At 45.8% G+C, this 22,715-nt stretch overlaps 3 non-coding genes and 3 pseudogenes across 3 annotated transcripts; all 6 read left to right on the forward strand.

Moving 5' to 3' along the window:
* Positions 1 to 2,458: 2,458 nt before the first annotated feature.
* Positions 2,459 to 2,664, forward strand: LOC141212497 (U2 spliceosomal RNA; annotated as a pseudogene).
* Positions 2,665 to 3,779: 1,115 nt separating this feature from the next.
* Positions 3,780 to 3,871, forward strand: LOC141212539 (U2 spliceosomal RNA; annotated as a pseudogene).
* Positions 3,872 to 4,660: 789 nt separating this feature from the next.
* Positions 4,661 to 4,841, forward strand: LOC141212499 (U2 spliceosomal RNA; annotated as a pseudogene).
* Positions 4,842 to 5,956: 1,115 nt separating this feature from the next.
* LOC141212453 (U2 spliceosomal RNA) lies at positions 5,957 to 6,147 on the forward strand. Its single transcript, XR_012282211.1, has one exon. It is a non-coding gene; the product is annotated as a U2 spliceosomal RNA (small nuclear RNA).
* Positions 6,148 to 7,262: 1,115 nt separating this feature from the next.
* LOC141212477 (U2 spliceosomal RNA) lies at positions 7,263 to 7,453 on the forward strand. The gene has a single exon (XR_012282233.1). It is a non-coding gene; the product is annotated as a U2 spliceosomal RNA (small nuclear RNA).
* Positions 7,454 to 8,568: 1,115 nt separating this feature from the next.
* LOC141212455 (U2 spliceosomal RNA) lies at positions 8,569 to 8,759 on the forward strand. The gene has a single exon (XR_012282213.1). It is a non-coding gene; the product is annotated as a U2 spliceosomal RNA (small nuclear RNA).
* The last annotated feature ends 13,956 nt before the right edge of the window (positions 8,760 to 22,715 follow it).

Below are 22,715 nucleotides of genomic sequence, written 5' to 3' on the forward strand. Positions count from 1 at the left end.
ACGTGATGAGGGTCGTCAGCGACTTCTACAGCGAACTCTACTCCCACAAGACTACCGACCCCGACGCTGCTGATAAGTTCCTGTCAGGTATCACTAACCATCTTGATCCTGCAGGCACGGCAGCCTTGGACAAACCTCTGATGGTGGGCGAATTGCTCTCTGCCGCTAAATCCTTTAGGACCGGCAGGACCCCGGGCAGTGATGGTCTTCCAGCGGAGCTCTATGTAGCGCTGGGAGACCTCATCTGTCCGGACCTGTTGGACCTGTACGAGGAGATGGTGGTGGAGGGTAGAATGCCTCCATCTTTGAGGGAAGGAATGGTCACGATCCTGTACAAGCGGAAGGGAGAGAGGTGCGACCTGAGGAATTGGCGTCCCATCACTCTGCTCAACGTGGACTACAAGATCCTGGCCAAGACGATGGCGACACGACTTAAGATGGTCATCGGACGGATCATCCACCCGGACCAGACCTGCGGCATCCCTGGACGTCGCATCGCAGACAGCCTCGCTCTCGTGCGGGACACGGTCGAGTACATCAAGGTCCGCCGCGCACACGCGGCCCTGGTCTCCTTGGATCAGGAGAAGGCCTTCGACCGGGTTTCCCACGAGTTCATGGGCCGAGCTCTGCACCGGTTAGGTTTGGGTAACATGTTTTGTTCGTATGTCCGTCTGATGTATTTTGATATCCACAGCTCGGTGTTGGTGAACGGCTGGAAGACTGACCCCTTCCCTGTCCTCTCTGGGGTCAGACAAGGCTGCCCTCTATCACCTCTTCTTTTTGTTTGTGTTATAGAACTCTTCGCAGAGGCTATCCGGCAGAATGGAGAGATCAGAGGGATCACCGCACCGGGTCCGGGACGACACGAGGTCAAGTGCTCGCTCTACATGGACGACGTCACCGTCTTCTGCGCTGATCGTGGTTCAGTCGACGCCCTCGTCCAGACGTGTGAGAGGTTCGGCCGGGCTTCAGGGGCCAAAGTCAACTGCAGGAAGTCGGAAGCCATGCTCTTCGGGGATTGGCAGCCGGCCTCCTCTGCCCCCTTCCCCTTCAACATTCAACCGGATTTCCTCAAGGTGCTGGGAGTCTGGTTCGGGAAGGAAGGAGCGGCCCTCAAGTCCTGGCAAGAACGCTTGGCCAAGGTGAAGCAACGGATCGGACTCTGGAGCCTCAGACACCTCACTTGTGAGGGTAAGGCACTCGTCCTGCGTAATGAGGTCCTGCCCGTCTTGCAGTACACGGCGCAGGCCTGGCCCCCACACGTCACTGTGTGCAGGGCCATTACCAAGACAGTGTTTCACTTTGTCTGGGGATCCAAGATGGACAGAGTCAGGCGGGCCGTCATGTACAAGGAGCCTCGCAAGGGTGGGAAGGGCGTTCCAGATATCCCCACCCTCCTGCGATCCTCTTTTGTGTGTGATTGTGTCCGCCGGACTTTGCAAGTCAAGAATGGCTCCGCGGGCAGGTCCATGTCTCACTTCTTCCTGCTTCCTCTTTGGAGGCGACTCGGCTGGGACAAGTGGGACAGCTCCTTCCCCTACAACTGGACGACGCCATGGTTCTACGGAGACGTCGTTCGATTTGTGGGGGAGCATCAACTGGAGGGACTCAAGCCCCACTTGTGGAAGCCCAAAACTATCCACAAGCTAATCAGAGCCAAGGATGACGTGGAGAACATCACAGGACTTCACCAGGACACGCTGGAGACTGTGTGGACAAATGTGTCGTCTGACAGGCTGACCAACGGGCACAAGGACTTGTCGTGGATGGCGATTCAGGGCGGACTGCCCGTCCGGTCATTCATGCATGCCCGGAACCTGTGCAAGACCCGGTACTGCCCAAGGTGCCCCTTCGTGGAGGAAACATCTTTGCACACTTTTTGGGACTGCGGATTTGCACAGCGCCTATTGACTGCACTTGAGGACGACCTGAGGAACTCTGTCCCCAGGGCGAGCCTATCGCACCATTCTGTGCTTTATGGACTATTCCCTGGGGTTCATACCGTCGGAGCCATCCAGGAGGCTTGGCGCCTTATGAACTGCTTCAAGGATGCCGTTTGGGTCGCCAGGAACCGGCTCATCTTGAGGAGGGAGAGGATGTCCATCCAGGACTGCCGCAGGCTGATCCACAGCCTGCTCAGAGACTATTCCATCATGGACGGTCCGGAGGACGAGGATGAGGACTAAACCCCTCCTCCCCCTCTCCCCTTATGTGTCTTGTCTTTCAATAAAGCTTCGGGCCTGTGATTTTCCCCTCCCCATCCCCTTTTTCCCAATCCCTATCCCTTATCACGGTTCGTCGTACTGTATTGATTGACATGCTTTTTCTTTCAGATTGAGTGTTTTGTGTAGCATAGGGGTGCGATGTGTCTAGTTAGTGCGTCGTATCCTCATGCTATGTAAATATGATGTAGAATTCTGTGTGTACTGGGCTGCGGCACTGTACACTGTCTGTTAACTTATTTTTTGTGCTAATAAAAGATATATTCAATCAAAAAAAAAAAAAAAAAAATCTGTTCTTATCAGTTTAATATCTGATACGTCCCCTATCTGGGGACCATATATTAAATGGATTTTTAGAACAGGGAGATGGAAAAAGAGCTTGCTCTGTCCACTCCACGCATTGACCTGGTATTGCAGTATCTCCAGGACCGGTGCACCCCTTCTTTAATGCAGTTTTTAAAATCAGAAAGAATTGAATTCAATGTTTTTTGTTCATTTTGCTTGTTTGTCGGATTTTGGGATGGACTCTTTGGCTTTGCTTTTCTTCTCCTCATTGGATTTTTCATGTTCAAAGTTGCAGAAGCCAGATTACAAGCTCATTTTGGTTCAACTTCAGCAACTGTGCATTGCATTGCCATGTAATGTGATGCAATGCTATCTTTCTAGCTCTCCCTTTTTACTTCCTTTTGGATAAACAGACATATTAGGCAAGCATTTTGGAGCTTTCACCTAAATAACTACAGGTGGTGAGATAAGCTGCACAATATAATTGACCTTTCAGTATATTGTTGCACACACACCATCTATTTAGCAAATGCCCTTGTTATCAACAGCAGCCTTTTAAACTCACCTGAGCTAACAGGTATGTGCGCTGGTTACTCTGCTGCGCTTAAAATTTCTTTTTTGGTTTGCTACAATGCCTTTTCTGAAACGTTGTCTCCTTCTGCTGGAACACTGACTTCTTTCATTTAATGCCTGCAGACTATAAAAGAGAACCCAACCCAAAAAGTTTGGTTGATTAGTCTGTGGCATTCTGTTAAACGGTTGCTTATGGCGGTCTCTGTGAGCTTCTCAGCGACATTCAGCCAGCCAGGTATCCTGCCTGCAGTAGATGGAATGTGGCAATGGAACGCTGGCTGCGCGTGTCATAATAGGCTCTGAGCCTTTATATACCTGTGCACAGCAGCAGCCACCTTCAGTCTGCTGCTGGACAGCCAGCAGCAGCAGCAGCAGGAGAGGTATGTAATCAGGAGCCCTCCTGCTAAGGGTAGACAGCTGCTCGTTCCACCCCACCCCCCGCCTTAATTGGTTCTCCTCCCTTCCAACGGTGTTGAGGCGGGTGGGAACAGCAGGGGGTGAAGGTGCTGTGTTTAAAGAGGTGGAGTTATGCAGATCTAAAACGCGTGGATTGCAGCAGCAGCAAGCCGAAAAGTGCAGGCATGTAAGGGATCTAGAGGTTGACAACATGTCTTCTTAACGGGAGTCCAGGAGCTCATCTCCACAAATGGACTTTTCAGGATCCTTGGGTGGCTCCGTAGTTTGAAACCAATTCTGGTTATCGCTTCTCGGCCTTTTGGCTAAGATCAAGTGTAGTATCTTTCGAAAAGGCGGTTTTGGATGTTGGCCGCCCTAGTAGATTGATACATTATGCACACTGGGGTTTAGGCGCTTGTTAGTACGCCAGGTGGCTAATATAGTCATCTGGTGGAAAGCATGGCCCCCCAGGATCGACGCCATTGGGCCGGGGAAGATCGAAAGCCCGAAGTGTGAAGTGCCCCAGGAGTGGTGACCCTGGGGTGCCTTAACTCACTGGGATTGGGAACCCCACTTGAGTTTATGGCACATTTGCACAAGCACTTCAAATTTTCTTTCTTCGCACACACCCTTATTCCGGGCCTTCTGGCCTTAGGATGGGGAATTTTTCAATTCCCGGTCGAAGGTCCGGGCAGTATTATACTGTGAAACCTTCACTATTTATTTAATTTCTTTGTCACTGTGTGTCCACTTATTCACGTGTGTCACGTCCTACTAGGATTTTGTCGGGATGCGGTTCCCTTACGGGTTCCTCTCTTGGCAGGTCTAGGGGGGGAGTGTGTGGCCATCAGGTTCCGCTCCCCCCTGAACCCCCCTGGCTCTCCTCTTTCGGGAGGAGAGCGTTGTTGGCTCCCCTCTTCCGGGAGGGGAGCACAGTCTTTGGCTCGCAGTGCCTTGCTCGGGTGAGAACTCGGGCAGGTGCTGGGGGTAAGATTGGGTCGCCTCTGGCTTCGGCTGGAGGTGGCTTTTTGTCCCTGTTCCTCGCTGTGGCCTTTTGGCTCGGAGGGACGGGGAATGGTTTGGGGGACCCTTCTCCTTTTGGAGAGGGTTTCAAGAAGACCAGCATCCTAGTGCACTTTTTTTGTGGCACTTGTCACTTTTTTAAGCGCACTCGGGTTTTGTACACGAATTCGGGCTTTCGAAAAAAAAAAATCTGTTCTTATCAGTTTAATATCTGATACGTCCCCTATCTGGGGACCATATATTAAATGGATTTTTAGAACAGGGAGATGGAAAAAGAGCTTGCTCTGTCCACTCCACGCATTGACCTGGTATTGCAGTATCTCCAGGACCGGTGCACCCCTTCTTTAATGCAGTTTCTAAAATCAGAAAGAATTGAATTCAATGTTTTTTGTTCATTTTGCTTGTTTGTCGGATTTTGGGATGGACTCTTTGGCTTTGCTTTTCTTCTCCTCATTGGATTTTTCATGTTCAAAGTTGCAGAAGCCAGATTACAAGCTCATTTTGGTTCAACTTCAGCAACTGTGCATTGCATTGCCATGTAATGTGATGCAATGCTATCTTTCTAGCTCTCCCTTTTTACTTCCTTTTGGATAAACAGACATATTAGGCAAGCATTTTGGAGCTTTCACCTAAATAACTACAGGTGGTGAGATAAGCTGCACAATATAATTGACCTTTCAGTATATTGTTGCACACACACCATCTATTTAGCAAATGCCCTTGTTATCAACAGCAGCCTTTTAAACTCACCTGAGCTAACAGGTATGTGCGCTGGTTACTCTGCTGCGCTTAAAATTTATTTTTTGGTTTGCTACAATGCCTTTTCTGAAACGTTGTCTCCTTCTGCTGGAACACTGACTTCTTTCATTTAATGCCTGCAGACTATAAAAGAGAACCCAACCCAAAAAGTTTGGTTGATTAGTCTGTGGCATTCTGTTAAACTGTTGCTTATGGCGGTCTCTGTGAGCTTCTCAGCGACATTCAGCCAGCCAGGTATCCTGCCTGCAGTAGATGGAATGTGGCAATGGAACGCTGGCTGCGCGTGTCATAATAGGCTCTGAGCCTTTATATACCTGTGCACAGCAGCAGCCACCTTCAGTCTGCTGCTGGACAGCCAGCAGCAGCAGCAGCAGGAGAGGTATGTAATCAGGAGCCCTCCTGCTAAGGGTAGACAGCTGCTCGTTCCACCCCACCCCCCGCCTTAATTGGTTCTCCTCCCTTCCAACGGTGTTGAGGCGGGTGGGAACAGCAGGGGGTGAAGGTGCTGTGTTTAAAGAGGTGGAGTTATGCAGATCTAAAACGCGTGGATTGCAGCAGCAGCAAGCCGAAAAGTGCAGGCATGTAAGGGATCTAGAGGTTGACAACATGTCTTCTTAACGGGAGTCCAGGAGCTCATCTCCACAAATGGACTTTTCAGGATCCTTGGGTGGCTCCGTAGTTTGAAACCAATTCTGGTTATCGCTTCTCGGCCTTTTGGCTAAGATCAAGTGTAGTATCTGTTCTTATCAGTTTAATATCTGATACGTCCCCTATCTGGGGACCATATATTAAATGGATTTTTAGAACAGGGAGATGGAAAAAGAGCTTGCTCTGTCCACTCCACGCATTGACCTGGTATTGCAGTATCTCCAGGACCGGTGCACCCCTTCTTTAATGCAGTTTCTAAAATCAGAAAGAATTGAATTCAATGTTTTTTGTTCATTTTGCTTGTTTGTCGGATTTTGGGATGGACTCTTTGGCTTTGCTTTTCTTCTCCTCATTGGATTTTTCATGTTCAAAGTTGCAGAAGCCAGATTACAAGCTCATTTTGGTTCAACTTCAGCAACTGTGCATTGCATTGCCATGTAATGTGATGCAATGCTATCTTTCTAGCTCTCCCTTTTTACTTCCTTTTGGATAAACAGACATATTAGGCAAGCATTTTGGAGCTTTCACCTAAATAACTACAGGTGGTGAGATAAGCTGCACAATATAATTGACCTTTCAGTATATTGTTGCACACACACCATCTATTTAGCAAATGCCCTTGTTATCAACAGCAGCCTTTTAAACTCACCTGAGCTAACAGGTATGTGCGCTGGTTACTCTGCTGCGCTTAAAATTTATTTTTTGGTTTGCTACAATGCCTTTTCTGAAACGTTGTCTCCTTCTGCTGGAACACTGACTTCTTTCATTTAATGCCTGCAGACTATAAAAGAGAACCCAACCCAAAAAGTTTGGTTGATTAGTCTGTGGCATTCTGTTAAACTGTTGCTTATGGCGGTCTCTGTGAGCTTCTCAGCGACATTCAGCCAGCCAGGTATCCTGCCTGCAGTAGATGGAATGTGGCAATGGAACGCTGGCTGCGCGTGTCATAATAGGCTCTGAGCCTTTATATACCTGTGCACAGCAGCAGCCACCTTCAGTCTGCTGCTGGACAGCCAGCAGCAGCAGCAGCAGGAGAGGTATGTAATCAGGAGCCCTCCTGCTAAGGGTAGACAGCTGCTCGTTCCACCCCACCCCCCGCCTTAATTGGTTCTCCTCCCTTCCAATGGTGTTGAGGCGGGTGGGAACAGCAGGGGGTGAAGGTGCTGTGTTTAAAGAGGTGGAGTTATGCAGATCTAAAACGCGTGGATTGCAGCAGCAGCAAGCCGAAAAGTGCAGGCATGTAAGGGATCTAGAGGTTGACAACATGTCTTCTTAACGGGAGTCCAGGAGCTCATCTCCACAAATGGACTTTTCAGGATCCTTGGGTGGCTCCGTAGTTTGAAACCAATTCTGGTTATCGCTTCTCGGCCTTTTGGCTAAGATCAAGTGTAGTATCTGTTCTTATCAGTTTAATATCTGATACGTCCCCTATCTGGGGACCATATATTAAATGGATTTTTAGAACAGGGAGATGGAAAAAGAGCTTGCTCTGTCCACTATACGCATTGACCTGGTATTGCAGTATCTCCAGGACCGGTGCACCCCTTCTTTAATGCAGTTTCTAAAATCAGAAAGAATTGAATTCAATGTTTTTTGTTCATTTTGCTTGTTTGTCGGATTTTGGGATGGACTCTTTGGCTTTGCTTTTCTTCTCCTCATTGGATTTTTCATGTTCAAAGTTGCAGAAGCCAAAATACAAGCTCATTTTGGTTCAACTTCAGCAACTGTGCATTGCATTGCCATGTAATGTGATGCAATGCTATCTTTCTAGCTCTCCCTTTTTACTTCCTTTTGGATAAACAGACATATTAGGCAAGCATTTTGGAGCTTTCACCTAAATAACTACAGGTGGTGAGATAAGCTGCACAATATAATTGACCTTTCAGTATATTGTTGCACACACACCATCTATTTAGCAAATGCCCTTGTTATCAACAGCAGCCTTTTAAACTCACCTGAGCTAACAGGTATGTGCGCTGGTTACTCTGCTGCGCTTAAAATTTCTTTTTTGGTTTGCTACAATGCCTTTTCTGAAACGTTGTCTCCTTCTGCTGGAACACTGACTTCTTTCATTTAATGCCTGCAGACTATAAAAGAGAACCCAACCCAAAAAGTTTGGTTGATTAGTCTGTGGCATTCTGTTAAACTGTTGCTTATGGCGGTCTCTGTGAGCTTCTCAGCGACATTCAGCCAGCCAGGTATCCTGCCTGCAGTAGATGGAATGTGGCAATGGAACGCTGGCTGCGCGTGTCATAATAGGCTCTGAGCCTTTATATACCTGTGCACAGCAGCAGCCACCTTCAGTCTGCTGCTGGACAGCCAGCAGCAGCAGCAGCAGGAGAGGTATGTAATCAGGAGCCCTCCTGCTAAGGGTAGACAGCTGCTCGTTCCACCCCACCCCCCGCCTTAATTGGTTCTCCTCCCTTCCAACGGTGTTGAGGCGGGTGGGAACAGCAGGGGGTGAAGGTGCTGTGTTTAAAGAGGTGGAGTTATGCAGATCTAAAACGCGTGGATTGCAGCAGCAGCAAGCCGAAAAGTGCAGGCATGTAAGGGATCTAGAGGTTGACAACATGTCTTCTTAACGGGAGTCCAGGAGCTCATCTCCACAAATGGACTTTTCAGGATCCTTGGGTGGCTCCGTAGTTTGAAACCAATTCTGGTTATCGCTTCTCGGCCTTTTGGCTAAGATCAAGTGTAGTATCTGTTCTTATCAGTTTAATATCTGATACGTCCCCTATCTGGGGACCATATATTAAATGGATTTTTAGAACAGGGAGATGGAAAAAGAGCTTGCTCTGTCCACTCCACGCATTGACCTGGTATTGCAGTATCTCCAGGACCGGTGCACCCCTTCTTTAATGCAGTTTCTAAAATCAGAAAGAATTGAATTCAATGTTTTTTGTTCATTTTGCTTGTTTGTCGGATTTTGGGATGGACTCTTTGGCTTTGCTTTTCTTCTCCTCATTGGATTTTTCATGTTCAAAGTTGCAGAAGCCAGATTACAAGCTCATTTTGGTTCAACTTCAGCAACTGTGCATTGCATTGCCATGTAATGTGATGCAATGCTATCTTTCTAGCTCTCCCTTTTTACTTCCTTTTGGATAAACAGACATATTAGGCAAGCATTTTGGAGCTTTCACCTAAATAACTACAGGTGGTGAGATAAGCTGCACAATATAATTGACCTTTCAGTATATTGTTGCACACACACCATCTATTTAGCAAATGCCCTTGTTATCAACAGCAGCCTTTTAAACTCACCTGAGCTAACAGGTATGTGCGCTGGTTACTCTGCTGCGCTTAAAATTTCTATCTTGTGTGATACCATCTGCTGAGCTGTGTATCTAATGCTCTCCTGTGTGATACTGTCTGCTGAGCTGTGTATCTAATCCTGTCCTGTGTGATACAGTCCGCTGAGCTATGTATCTAATCCTCCCCTGTGCGATATTGTCTGCTGAGCTGTGTATCTAATCCTCTCCTGTGTGATACTGTCTGCTGAGCTGTGCATCTAATCCTATGCTGTGTGATACTATCTGCTGAGCAGTGTATCTAATCCCGCCCTGTGCGATACTGTCTGCTGAGCCGTGTATCTAATCCACTCCTGTGTGATACTGTCTGATGAACTGTGTATCTAACCCCGCCCTGTGCGATACTGTCTGCTGAGCCGTGTATCTAATCCACTCCTGTGTGATACTGTCTGATGAACTGTGTATCTAATCCTATCCTGTGTGATACTGTCTGCTGAGCCGTGTATCTAATCCCGCCCTGTGTGATACTGTCTGCTGAGCCGTGTATCTAATCCACTCCTGTGTGATACTATCTGCTGAGCTTTGTATCTAATCCTGTGCTGTGTGATACTGTCAGCTGAGTTGTGTATCTAATCCTATCCTGTGTGATACCATCTGCTGAGCTGTGTATCTAATCCTTTCCTGTGTGATACTGTCTGCTGAGCTGTGTATCTAATCCTCTCCTGTGTGATACCGTCTGCTGAGCCGTGTATCTAATCCTCTCCTGTGTGATACTGTCTGCTGAGCTATGTATCTAATCCTCTCCTGTGTGATAATGTTTGCTGAGCTGTGTATCTAATTCTTTCCTGTGAGATACTGCCTGCTGAACTGTGTATCTAAGCCTATCCTGTGTGATACTGTCTGCTGAGCCATGTATATAATCCTCTACTGTGTGATACTGTCAGCTGAGCTGTGTATCTAATCCTGTCCTGTGTGATACTGTCTGCTGAGCAGTGTATCTAATTCCATCCTGTTTGATACCATCTGCTGATCCGTGTATCTAATACTCTCCTGTGTGATACTGACTGCTGTGCTGTGTATCTAATCCTATGCTGTGTGATACTGTCTGCTGAGCTGTGTATCTAATCCTATGCTGTGTGATACTGTCTGCTGAGCTGTATCTCTAATCCTACCCTGTGTGATACTGTCTGCTCAACCGTGTATCTAATCCTCTCCTGTGTGATACCATCTGCTGAGCAGTGTATCTAATCCTCTCCTGTGTGATACCGGCTGCTGAGCTGTGTATCTAATCCTCTCCTGTGCGATACTCTCTGCTGAGCTGTGTATCTAATCCTTTCCTGTGTGATACTGTGTGCTGAGCTGTGTATCTAATCCTCTCCTGTGTGATACTGTCTGATGAGCTGTGTATCTAATCCTCTCCTGTGTGATACTGTCTGCTGAGCTGTGTATCTAATCCTCTCCTGTGTGATACTGTCTGATGAACTGTGTATCTAATCCTATCCTGTGTGATACTGTCTGCTGAGCCGTGTATCTAATCCCGCCCTGTGCGATACTGTCTGCTGAGCCATGTATCTAATCCACCCGTGTGATACAGTCTGCTGAGCTGTGTATCTAATCCTATGCTGTGTGATACTGTCTGCTGAGCTGTGTTTCTAATCCTCTCCTGTGTGATACTGTCTGCTGAGCTGTGTATCTAATCCTATCCTGTGTGATACTGTCTGCTGAGCCGTGTATCTAATCCCGCCCTGTGCGATACTGTCTGCTGAGCCATGTATCTAATCCACCCGTGTGATACAGTCTGCTGAGCTGTGTATCTAATCCTATGCTGTGTGATACTGTCTGCTGAGCTGTGTATCTAATCCTCTCCTGTGTGATACTGTCTGCTGAGCTGTGTATCTAATCCTCTCCTGTGTGATACTGTCTGATGAACTGTGTTTCTAATCCTCTCCTGTGTGATACAGTCTGCTGAGCTGTGTATCTAATCCTATCCTGTGTGATACTGTCAGCTGAACTGTGTATCTAATCCTCTCCTGTGTGATACTGTCTGCTGAGCTGTGTATCTAATCCTCTCCTGTGTGATACTGTCTGCTGAGCTGTGTATCTAATCCTCTCCTGTGTGATACTGTCTGATGAGCTGTGTATCTAATCCTCTCCTGTGTGACTCTGTCTGCTGAGCCGTGTATCTAATCCTCTCCTGTGTGATACTGTGTGCTGAGATGTGTATCTTATCCTATCCTGTGTGATACTGTTTGATGAGCTGTATATCTAAACCTGTCCTGTGTGATACCGTCTGCTGAGCAGTGTATCTAATCTTATCCTGTGATACTGTCTGCTGAGCTGTGTATCTAATCCCCTCCTGTGTGATTCTGTCTGCTGAGAAGTGTATCTAATCCTATGCTGTGTCATACTGTCTGCTGAGCTGTGTATCTAATCCTATGCTGTGTATCTAATCATCTCCTGTGTGATAATGTCTGCTGAGCCGTGTATCTAATCCTATCCTGTGTGATACTGTCAGCTGAGCTGTGTATCTAATCCTATCCTGTGTAATACCATCTGCTGAGCAGTGTATCTAATCCTATCCTGTGTGATACCATCTGCTGAGCTGTGCATCTAATCCTCTCCTGTGTGATACTGTCTGCTGAGCTGTGCATCTAATCCTGTCCTGTGTGATACCGTCTGCTGAGCTATGTATCTAATCCTTTCCTGTGTGATACTGTCTGCTGAGCTGTGTATCTAATCCTCTCCTGTGCGGTACTGTCTGCTGAGCCGTGTATCTAATCCTCTCCTGTGCGATACCGTCTGCTGAGTAGTGTGTCTAATCCTTTCCTGTGCGATACTGTCTGCTGAGCTGTGTATCTAATCCTCTCCTGTGTGATACTGTCTGCTGAGCAGTGTGTCTAATCTTATACTGTGTGATACTGTCTCCTGAGCTGTGTATCTAATCCCCTCCTGTGTGATACTGTCTGCTGAGCTGTGTATCTAATCCTCTCCTGTGTGATACTGTCTGTTGAGCTGTGTATCTAATCCTCTCCTGTGTGATACTGTCTGCTGAGCTGTGTATCTAATCCCCTCCTGTGTGATACTGTCTGCTGAGCTGTGTATCTAATCCCCTCCTGTGTGATACTGTCTGCTGAGCTGTGTATCTAATCCTCTCCTGTGTGATACTGTCTGTTGAGCCGTGTATCTAATCTTATACTGTGTGATACTGTCTGCTGAGCTGTGTATCTTTCTTCTGCTGGTTGTTCGCCTTTTTTTTGTTGTTCTGGGAGACATCCGTCGTTTGGGTCGTTCTCCAAGTTGGGATCTGCCGTGCCTGAGGAGGAGAATTTTTCCGGTGATTTGGAAAGAGTTTGGACGGATGTGCGTGGTAATCTTCAGGAGGCCAACAGAAAATCTAAAGACTACTTTGATAGGAAACGACAGGAGGTTTTGTTCGCTGTTGGTGACATGGTTTGGTTGTCCTCTAGGAATCTGCGGTTGAGGATTCCTTCTAAGAAATTGGGTCCCAAGTTTGTAGGGCCCTTTAAGGTGCTTCAGGTTGTCAACCAATCTGCTGTTAGGTTGGAGGTTCCTACCTCCTGGAGAATTAATCCGGTCTTTCATGTCTCTCTGTTAAAAAAAGCTGTTGTGTCGGATGGTGACGCCTCTGCCTCTGTTCCTCCGGTGGTGGAGGACGGGGAATATGAAATTTCTCGCATCCTTGACTCTAGACGGTATAGAGGTAGTTTGCAGTATCTTGTGGCCTGGAAAGGTTTCGGACCCGAGGATAACTCTTGGGTGAGGTCAGATGATGTTTCCGCGTCCAGACTTATCAGAGCGTTTCACAGGAGATTTCCTGATAAGCCTGGTCCTAGGGGATCCGGAGGATCCTCTTAGAAGGGGGGGTACTGTTAGAACCTTGCTGTTAGGTTTTTTTTCCTTTGCTGGTCACATGACCTTGTTGGCCTATTTAATCCTGCTCCGCCCTTCTGGCTTTGCTGGACTTCATTGTATATCTACTTTCTAGCTAGCCTGTGCTCTGTATCTAGCTCTGTTAGTTTGCTTGGTCTACGGACCTCTATGTTCTATCTATTTTGTTTGTTCGTCTGTCTGCTACTATTTCTGTTAGGAGGTGTCCCATATTCCTCCCAGTCCTTAGTACTTGTAGGGATTCCCTCCCCACATCTATAGGTCTCCGTACAGACTAGATTAGGACTTTAGCAGGTCTGATCGCAGGATCAGGTTCCCTGTTACATCGTAGGGATTCAGCTGAGTCCTATAGTAGGGACAGATCTCCTCTCTTTCCTTAGCTTTGGTAGCAGAACATAACAGATAGGGCCTTCTCTTTGGAGATCACTCTCCCTGGACGCTGGGACCTCCGTGACTCCTAGCCCTGGTACTGTAGTCAGCGTTTGGTGAACCTGGGACCTGTAGTCCTCCAGGGGTTCCGGTGGTTCCTACTGGGAATAAAGGGTCCCTGTAGGTGCAGACCCGGTGTCCGGTATATATATCGGGGTGAGCCTGGTATGCTCCTCTGCCCCCTTGCTACTTCTTCCTTCTTCTCTCTGCCTTCGGCCCACCCAAGGCCCTCACTAGGCTTTCAAACGTGCTGTAGGCCTTGGCTCGCCTAAGCAAAGCAGCCAGCTCGCTGCCTCTTCTCTGCTCTCTGAGCATCAGCACACTCTCTGCTCAATTCTGAGCTGTGTTCCGCTCTGTATCTGAACACTAATCTGAAACTAGAACTCTAATCTGAGCTGCCTAGCTCCACCCTCCCTATGTATATCCCTGACGGGATCCCTCTGCTGGTCTGAGGTGGTAGGGTGGAGGTGTGTGAATGTGTGAGGGCCTCTTGTGGAGAAGTCCATCCATGCACCCTTCTGGGTTCTTTAGCACCAGTGCGTAGCAGGGCGCCACAGTTTCCTATCACTAAGCCAGTTCTTAACCCACATACATATATTTTCCCCTATCCCCATTGTTCTCATTTTATGTATCAACCTTTTGTGTGGAACCGTATCAAAAGCTTTTGAAAAGTCCATATACACAACATCCACTGCATTTCCTTGGTCCAGTCCCGAACTTGCCTCCTCATAAAAACTGATCAGATTAGTCTGACAGGAACGGTCCCTCGTAAACCCATGTTGATATTGGGTCGTGAGGTTATTCTTCTTCAGATACTCTAGTATAGCATCTGTTAGGAAACCCTCCAGGATTTTACCCACAGTAGAGGTTAAGCTTACTGGCCTACAATTTCCAAGTTCAGTTTTTGTCCCCTTTTTGAACATTGGCACCACATTTGCTATACGCCAGTCCTGTGGTACAATAGCAAAAAGAACTTCGGCACTCCATACATGAAAATATAAGAAATATTGTATCTAGACTAATGTCACTTTGAAAAATGAAGGTTTTTTGCGCATAATTTGGCCAATTTATGTGTGCCCATCAACCACGACAAGGTCACCTTCGTATGATGGGAAACTACGCTATGCTACCACTGGATATGCCACTCTTGGGCTGTAAGCCTGTATGGACAATATGTCTCTGCTTGGGCTTTTAACCTACAATGTATGGGCTGGTAGAGCTAGTTAAAACCACCTGTGACTGAATGGGAGGGACACATGGTCAGAAAAAAGGCTGTCAAACTTCTAATAGTGTGAACACGTACCTGCTGCAATGCTCCAGGAGCGGGATCCCAAAAATGATTAATAGAAAAAAGAGAGGGGTCGCTCACTGGTCTATTCGGGTGCTCTGAAGAAAAGAGTAATCTCAATAGCAAAAAGAACTTCGGCACTCCATACATGAAAATATAAGAAATATTGTATCTAGACTAATGTCACTTTGAAAAATGAAGGTTTTTTGCGCATAATTTGGCCAATTTATGTGTGCCCATCAACCACGACAAGGTCACCTTCGTATGATGGGAAACTACGCTATGCTACCACTGGATATGCCACTCTTGGGCTGTAAGCCTGTATGGACAATATGTCTCTGCTTGGGCTTTTAACCTACAATGTATGGGCTGGTAGAGCTAGTTAAAACCACCTGTGACTGAATGGGAGGGACACATGGTCAGAAAAAAGGCTGTCAAACTTCTAATAGTGTGAACACGTACCTGCTGCAATGCTCCAGGAGCGGGATCCCAAAAATGATTAATAGAAAAAAGAGAGGGGTCGCTCACTGGTCTATTCGGGTGCTCTGAAGAAAAGAGTAATCTCAATAGCAAAAAGAACTTCGGCACTCCATACATGAAAATATAAGAAATATTGTATCTAGACTAATGTCACTTTGAAAAATGAAGGTTTTTTGCGCATAATTTGGCCAATTTATGTGTGCCCATCAACCACGACAAGGTCACCTTCGTATGATGGGAAACTACGCTATGCTACCACTGGATATGCCACTCTTGGGCTGTAAGCCTGTATGGACAATATGTCTCTGCTTGGGCTTTTAACCTACAATGTATGGGCTGGTAGAGCTAGTTAAAACCACCTGTGACTGAATGGGAGGGACACATGGTCAGAAAAAAGGCTGTCAAACTTCTAATAGTGTGAACACGTACCTGCTGCAATGCTCCAGGAGCGGGATCCCAAAAATGATTAATAGAAAAAAGAGAGGGGTCGCTCACTGGTCTATTCGGGTGCTCTGAAGAAAAGAGTAATCTCAATAGCAAAAAGAACTTCGGCACTCCATACATGAAAATATAAGAAATATTGTATCTAGACTAATGTCACTTTGAAAAATGAAGGTTTTTTGCGCATAATTTGGCCAATTTATGTGTGCCCATCAACCACGACAAGGTCACCTTCGTATGATGGGAAACTACGCTATGCTACCACTGGATATGCCACTCTTGGGCTGTAAGCCTGTATGGACAATATGTCTCTGCTTGGGCTTTTAACCTACAATGTATGGGCTGGTAGAGCTAGTTAAAACCACCTGTGACTGAATGGGAGGGACACATGGTCAGGAAAAAGGCTGTCAAACTTCTAATAGTGTGAACACGTACCTGCTGCAATGCTCCAGGAGCGGGATCCCAAAAATGATTAATAGAAAAAAGAGAGGGGTCGCTCACTGGTCTATTCGGGTGCTCTGAAGAAAAGAGTAATCTCAATAGCAAAAAGAACTTCGGCACTCCATACATGAAAATATAAGAAATATTGTATCTAGACTAATGTCACTTTGAAAAATGAAGGTTTTTTGCGCATAATTTGGCCAATTTATGTGTGCCCATCAACCACGACAAGGTCACCTTCGTATGATGGGAAACTACGCTACGCTACCACTGGATATGCCACTCTTGGGCTGTAAGCCTGTATGGACAATATGTCTCTGCTTGGGCTTTTAACCTACAATGTATGGGCTGGTAGAGCTAGTTAAAACCACCTGTGACTGAATGGGAGGGACACATGGTCAGAAAAAAGGCTGTCAAACTTCTAATAGTGTGAACACGTACCTGCTGCAATGCTCCAGCAGCGGGATCCCAAAAATGATTAATAGAAAAAAGAGAGGGGTCGCTCACTGGTCTATTCGGGTGCTCTGAAGAAAAAAGTAATCTCAATTGCAAAAAGAACTTCGGCACTCCATACATGAAAATATAAGAAATATTGTATCTGGACTAATGTCACTTTGAAAAATGAAGGTTTTTTGCGCATAATTTGGCCAATTTATGTGTGCCCATCAACCACGACAAGGTCACCTTCGTATGATGGGAAACTACGCTATGCTACCACTGGATATGCCACTCTTGGGCTGTAAGCCTGTATGGACAATATGTCTCTGCTTGGGCTTTTAACCTACAATGTATGGGCTGGTAGAGCTAGTTAAAACCACCTGTGACTGAATGGGAGGGACACATGGTCAGAAAAAAGGCTGTCAAACTTCTAATAGTGTGAACACGTACCTGCTGCAATGCTCCAGGAGCGGGATCCCAAAAATATTTCTTATATTTTCATGTATGGAGTGCCGAAGTTCTTTTTGCTATTGAGATTACTCTTTTCTTCAGAGCACCCGAATAGACCAGTGAGCGACCCCTCTCTTTTTTCTATTAATCATTTTTGGGATCCCGCTCCTGGAGCATTGCAGCAGGTACGTGTTCACACTATTAGAAGTTTGACAGCCTTTTTTCTGACCATGTGTCCCTCCCATTCAGTCACAGGTGGTTTTAACTAGCTCTACCAGCCCATACATTGTAGGTTAAAAGCCCAAGCAGAGACATATTGTCCATACAGGCTTACAGCCCAAGAGTGGCATATCCAGTGGTAGCATAGCGTAGTTTCCCATCATACGAAGGTGACCTTGTCGTGGTTGATGGGCACACATAAATTGGCCAAATTATGCGCAAAAAACCTTCATTTTTCAAAGTGACATTAGTCCAGATACAATATTTCTTATATTTTCATGTATGGAGTGCCGAAGTTCTTTTTGCAATTGAGATTACTTTTTTCTTCAGAGCACCCGAATAGACCAGTGAGCGACCCCTCTCTTTTTTCTATTAATCATTTTTGGGATCCCGCTGCTGGAGCATTGCAGCAGGTACGTGTTCACACTATTAGAAGTTTGACAGCCTTTTTTCTGACCATGTGTCCCTCCCATTCAGTCACAGGTGGTTTTAACTAGCTCTACCAGCCCATACATTGTAGGTTAAAAGCCCAAGCAGAGACATATTGTCCATACAGGCTTACAGCCCAAGAGTGGCATATCCAGTGGTAGCGTAGCGTAGTTTCCCATCATACGAAGGTGACCTTGTCGTGGTTGATGGGCACACATAAATTGGCCAAATTATGCGCAAAAAACCTTCATTTTTCAAAGTGACATTAGTCTAGATACAATATTTCTTATATTTTCATGTATGGAGTGCCGAAGTTCTTTTTGCTATTGAGATTACTCTTTTCTTCAGAGCACCCGAATAGACCAGTCCTGTGGTACAGACCCTGTTATTATGGAATCTTTAAAGATTAAAAATAATGGTCTATCTATGACGTTACTTAATTCCTGCAGTACTCGTGGGTATATCCCATCCGGGCCCGGGGATTTGTCAACTTTAGTGATTTTTAGATGCCGCCAGACTTCCTGCTGGGTTAAGCAAGTGACATTTAATGGAGAATTTTTGTCATCACTAATCATGTTTTCTGTCATGCGATTTTCTTGTGTAAATACTGTTGAAAAAAAATCATTTAGCATATTGGCTTTTTCCTCATCCTCATCCACCATTTCACCCAGACTATTTTTAAGGGGGCCAACGCTATCATTTTTTAGTTTTTTACTATTTATGTAGTTAAAGAATATTTTGAGATTATTTTTACTTTCTCTGGCAATGAGTCTCTCTGTCTCAATCTTTGCTGCCTTGATTTGGTTTTTACAGAATTTATTTAATTTTCTGTATTGAATTAATGCCTCATCACTACCGACTGTTATGATCTGCAACATGTACTAAGGAAAGATAAGGGAAAACTGTCCCTACAGTAAAACTAAGCTGAATCCCTACGATGTAGCGGACTGCCTGTTCCTAGCGAACAGACCCGCCTAAGTCCTCGGCTAGTCTGAACGAGGACCTATAGCATAAGGGGAGGGGTCCCTAAAAGAACTAATGACTGGGACAAAAAATGGGACACCTCCTAAACAGAGAAATTGTTACAGAACACAAAAAGACAAACAGACATAAAAGTACTAGAGGTCCCAGAAGGACCAAACGAACTGACAGAGAAAGGCACAGAAGCACCTGGCTAGAAAAACAGTCAAACACTGAAGTCCAGCACAGCCAAAAGGGCGGAGCTGGAATATAAAGGCCGATGGTCACGTGACCACAAAACACAAGAAGGAAAAAACAAACAGGAGGGTTCTAACAGTACCCCCTCTTTTATGAGGATCCTCCGGATCCTCCTGGCCCAGGCCTCCTGTGGAAAGCTTTAACAAGCCTAGGAGCAGAGACCTCATCCGTCCTTACCCAGGAGTTGTCTTCGGGACCGAAACCCTTCCAGGAGATAAGATACTGTAATCTCCCTCTATGCCATCTAGAATTCAAGATACGAGAAATTTCATATTCGCCGTCTTCCACCACAGGAGGAACTGAGACAGTGGCATCCCTATCTGATACATCAGCCTTTTTCAACAAGGAAACATGAAACAAAGGATTAATCTTCCAGTAAGTAGGGACATCCAACCTAACAGCAGACGGGTTAACAATCTGAAGCACTTTAAATGGACCCACAAACTTAGGACCCAGTTTTTTAGAGGGAATCCTCAACCGCAGGTTCTTTGAGGACAACCAAACCATGTCACCCACCGTAAACAAAACCTCCTTACGTTTCCTGTCAAAATACTTCTTGGACTTTGTTAGCCTCTTGAAGGTTGCAACGTACATTAGTCCAAACTCTCTCCAAATCACCGGAAAAATTCTCCTCCTCCGGCACCGCCGACCCCAATTTGGAGAACGAACCAAAAGACGGATGTCTCCCAGTACTACAAGAAAAAGGAGAACACCCTGCAGAGGAGGATGCATGATTGTTAAGAGCAAATTCTGCGAGAGGCAGAAACTCAGACCACCCCTCTTGATTGTCCGCCACAAAACCACGCAAAAACTGTTCAACATCCTGGTTCTTTGTTTCAGTCTGTCCATTAGACTCAGGATGATACCCAGACGAAAATGACAAATGGACTCCCAATCTGTCACAAAAAGCACGCCAAAAGCGAGCCACAAACTGAGGTCCTCTATCAGAAACAATATCCGTGGGAACGCCATGGAGCTTGACAATCTCCTTAACAAATGCCTTAGCGAGTGTCTTGGAACAGGGCAACTTAATGAATGGAACCAAATGACACATATTACTAAAACGGTCCACGACCACCCAGATGACAGTAAAACCCTCGGACACAGGAAGATCAGTAATAAAATCCATTGTGAGATGCGTCCAAGGCACACTAGGAACCTCCAGATGGCAAAGCAACCCCGCAGCAGGAGTATGTGAAGCCTTTGACCTAGCACACACAGTACATTGAGGCACCCACTAGATGACTTCCTTCTGCCATCCAGGCCACCAAAAACTGTGACTGATAAGTCTCTTAGTCTCCGAAATTCCTGGATGATCTGCCAGCCAAGACTCATGACACTCCACAAACAAATCTCTCCTAAAGGCTCTAGGCAAGTCTCTTAGTCTCCGAAATTCCTGGATGACCTGCCAACCGAGACTCATGACACTCCACAAACAAATCTCTCCTAAAGGCTCTGGGCACGAACAACCTCCCATGGGGAGTGTTAGATGGAGAATCATCTTGAGCTTTCAGAATCCCATTCTCCAAAACGGAGTCCAATGCCGCCACCACAACTCCTTTCTGTAAAATGCTCTCCTCCTCCTCGGCACCGACCATAGGAGAGAAGCTGCGAGATAAAGCATCAGCTTTAACGTTCTTAGTACCAGGGAAATAGGTAACAGAAAAATGAAACCGAGAAAAAAAAAGTGCCCACCTAGCTTGACGGGCATTCAAGCGATTGGCAGCATCCAGATAGATCAAATTCTTATGATCTGTGAAAACCTGAATATGAAATCCAGCACCTTGCAAAAAATGACACCAATGTTCAAACGCAAGTTTAATAGCCAGCAACTCCCGATTTCCAACATCATAATTCAGTTTGGTTTCCGAAATTTTTTTCGAAAAGAAGGCACAAGGATGTACTCCATCTTTGTTCTCCTGAGACAAAACTGCTCCGACCTCCACCGATTAAGCATCGACCTCGACCAAAAAAGGCTTAGTCTCATCAGGCTGCATAAGGATAGGGGCAGAACTGAACCTCTCTTTGAGATACTCAAACGCTTCAATGGCCTCAGTAGTCCACTGGACTGTATTCGCTCCTTTCCTGGTGAGATTGGTCAGAGGCTTAACAATTGCAGAAAAATTCTTAATGAAATTCCTATAATAATTGGCAAAACCCAAAAATCTCTGTATAGATTTCAAACCAATAGGCCTAAGCCGTTCCTGCACAGCCTGAACCTTCACCGGGTCCATCTCAAAGCCCTCACTGGAGACAATGTAGCCCAAAAAACGAATTTTCTGCACAGCGAACTCACATTTCTCCAGCTTAGCAAGGAGTGAATTATCACTCAATAACTGCAAAACTTCACGTACACTCTGCCAATGGGACTCTAGATCTGGTGAATAAATCAAAATGTCATCCAAATACACAACCACATCCTTACCAATCAAAGGTCTCAGGATGTCATTAATAAGGTTCTGAAAAAATGCAGGTGCATTGGTAAGACCAAAAGGCATCACCAGATTCTCAAAATGACCTACCAGAGTGTTGAAAGCAGTTTTCCATTCATCACCCTCCTTCACTCGTAACAAATTGTTTGCACCCTGGAGATCAATTTTAGAGAACCACTTGGCCCCACCAACTGGTTAAACAAGTCAGGAATTAACGGGAATGGGTAGGAATTGCGTACGGTAATCTTATTAATTTCCCGAAAATCCAGACATGGATGTAAACCCCTGTCCTTTTTTTTAACAAAGAAAAATCCAACTGCCACAGGCGACTTAGAAGGTCTAATGTGACCTGCAGCCAGGCTAGTCTGTATGTACTCCTCCAAGGCCTTTCTTTCAGGGATAGTCAGATTAAACAAGCGACTCTTGGGAAGAGTAGTTCCAGGAACAAACTCAATGGTGCAATCATAATCCCTATGAGGAGGTAAAACTTGCGATTCCTACTCTGAAAAAACCCTCCAAAAATCTTGAATAGGTACAGGTAATTTCCCTTTTTCCACAGCCGCAATGCGACCATTACAACATTTATCATAGCACTTCAGACTCCAAGACTTAATCACATTAGTAGACCAGTCCAGCAAAGGATTGTGCAGTTTTAACCAAGGCAATCCTAGAATGACCGGAGAGGGTAAAGTATCTAATACACCAAGTCCAAAATTTCTTGGTGAACCCCATTGATAGTGAGGGGAAATGCAGCAACCTTGTGAGTAATACATTTCAAGGGAGTGTTATAAATTGCAATCACAGAAATAGGTGATGACAAAAGTTTGGATTTCAATTTAAGGTTTTCCAAAAACCCTTTATCAATCACATTAAGTGTTGAACCACAATCCACAAATACCTGAAATTCAATCAAATTTTCCTATAAAGTAGTACTCCCAGAAAGAAATACTCCTGCAGAGCATAAACAAGCTATACGGGCGTAACTGAACTTTTTTTTTTCTTTACTTAAACGAAGCTCAGAATACTTAATCAAATGGTCAGCTTTACCACAATAAAGACACAATCCCTCAGCAAACCTCCGATCTCTTTCCTGAGAGGAGCAGATTTTCTGGGGACTAGGACCTGGCATTACAGGAGTCTTTACCTCATTCCGTCTAAATCTCAGTCTCTATCCACACGAACAGCTAATTACATGGCATCCTGCCAAGTCTCAGGTGCGGGGAATGCAATTAGCAAATCCTTAACCCTTTCACTCAGACCAGCAAGAAATAGACATTTCAGAGCTGGATCATTCCATTTAACTTCTGAGGCCAATCTTCTGAAGTGTGTGCAATAATTTTCAACATCACCTGACACCTGATTCAAACACCTGAGGTCTGCCTCAGCA

This window comes from Phyllobates terribilis, unplaced genomic scaffold (assembly GCF_046119375.1).
Source record: "Phyllobates terribilis strain yellow unplaced genomic scaffold, ASM4611937v1 Scaffold_175__1_contigs__length_3988992, whole genome shotgun sequence".
Lineage (NCBI taxonomy): Eukaryota > Metazoa > Chordata > Amphibia > Anura > Dendrobatidae > Phyllobates > Phyllobates terribilis.